We start from the raw sequence: 1,829 nt of genomic DNA, 5'->3' as shown, positions 1-1,829 counted from the left end.
TGCGGTTGACAGCAGTGAGGTTTAGGTTCTCCTTCAGAATATACAAGTCAACGAAAACTTTCCTTGTGACAACATGTCCGGTTAGTGGTTGTCAATGGAAGGTCAGAGCGAGTGTGAAACTTGGGACAAACACGTTTTGGGTAACAAAGTATGTGGAAAAACATACATGCTAAGTGGGAGACCAACTCGCTCAGCGGAGACACTGTACTCCGAAGTATGTTGGTAGGCTTTTCATTGATCGTGTTGGGATCATTGATGGTTTGAATCCGCAGCATATCACTGATGCAATGAAGAACATGTTTGGCATGACGCTTGATTACACCACTTCATACAGAGCACTTTTATATGCACAAACATTGGTGAGAGGATCAGCAGAAGATGGGTATTCGCGTCTGCCATCATATCTCGAGCAAATCTCCTTAGCAAATCCCGATTCTATCACGGCTATATAACTTGATTATATCAATAGATTTAAGTATCTATTTCTCTCTTTTTGAGCTTCTATCAAACGTTTTAAGTATCAGAGAAGAGTCATTGTGGTGGATGAGATTCACCTAAGTGGGAAGTATGGAGGTGTTATGTTATTTGCAGCCGCACAAGATGGAAAATTTCAAATATTTCCATTGGCTTTTGGGATCGTAGATGCTGAAGATGAACCTTCTTGGGAATGGTTTTTCACAAAATTGGCTAGTTGTGTATCTGATGAGCAGTCTTTGGTGATAGTCTCTGACCGGCACGCGGCCATTAAAAGTGCGTGTGATAAGGTGTTTCCTTGGGCAACCCGAGGAATATGTTATTATCACCTTCAAGATAACATTGTCAAAAAGTATANNNTTTGACCGGTACATGGCTGAGATACGGAGTGCAAACCCGGACCTTGCAACGTATTTGGAGAATGCCAACATCAGCCTATGGTCAAGGGTTTATTGTAAGGGGGACAGGTACAACATAAAGACAAGCAACATCGCTGAATCTATTAATTCCGCTCTGAAGCGAGCTAGAGGATTTCCGGTTCAGTTCCTGTTGGAGTTCATAAGGGAGAAGCTAGGAAAGTGGTTTTGGAAAAGGAGAGAAGATGCTTTGAGTCTCCCAACTCAACATTATCGGGGTGATTGTGGTGTCTATGCAGTGGAGAAAATATCTTGCTCTCATGACGGTACAACCAATTGATGGATGGCGATTCTTTGTGAAAGGTGGCAAAATGGACTGTGTGGTTGATTTGGAACATGGAAAGTGTGATTGTGGTGTCTATGCAGTGGAGAAAATATCTTGCTCTCATGCTATAGCTGCTGCAACATCTGTTGGTTTGCATATCTCCACACTTGTATGTCCAGTGTACTCAAAAGATTTTCTGTTTGCAGGATACTCAGAGAATATATATCATTGCATTGGACAACAAGTTGAGGAATGCACATGTTTTCCTCCGGATGTAAAGCGTGGTCCGGGAAGATAGAAGAAATCAAGATGGCAATCTTGGTTGGAGCTATCCAGGATGAGAGGATGCACACCCCGGAAGCAACACAGGGTTAATAGATGCTTAAAATGCAAGGAAACTGGCCATACAAATCCACAATGTAAGAAATGACGTGGACGACCTTCAGGTAAGTCGTCCAGAAGGTCGTCCAGTTAGTCGTCCAGGGTTTTTTTCTTCCAGAAGACCTTCAAGTTAGTCGTCCAGTGTTTAGTCTTCCAAAAGACCTTCAAATAAGTCGTCCAGAAGACCTTAAAGTTAGTCATCCATGGTTTTTTCTTCCAGAAGACCTTCAAGATAGTCGTCCAGTGTTTAGTCTTCCAGAAGACCTTCAATTAAGTCGTCCAGAAGGTAGTCT

The sequence above is a fragment of the Brassica oleracea genome, chromosome C5 (assembly GCF_000695525.1).
Source record: "Brassica oleracea var. oleracea cultivar TO1000 chromosome C5, BOL, whole genome shotgun sequence".
In the NCBI taxonomy this organism is placed as follows: Eukaryota; Viridiplantae; Streptophyta; class Magnoliopsida; order Brassicales; family Brassicaceae; genus Brassica; species Brassica oleracea.
Note: the sequence above shows the minus strand (reverse complement) of the source record.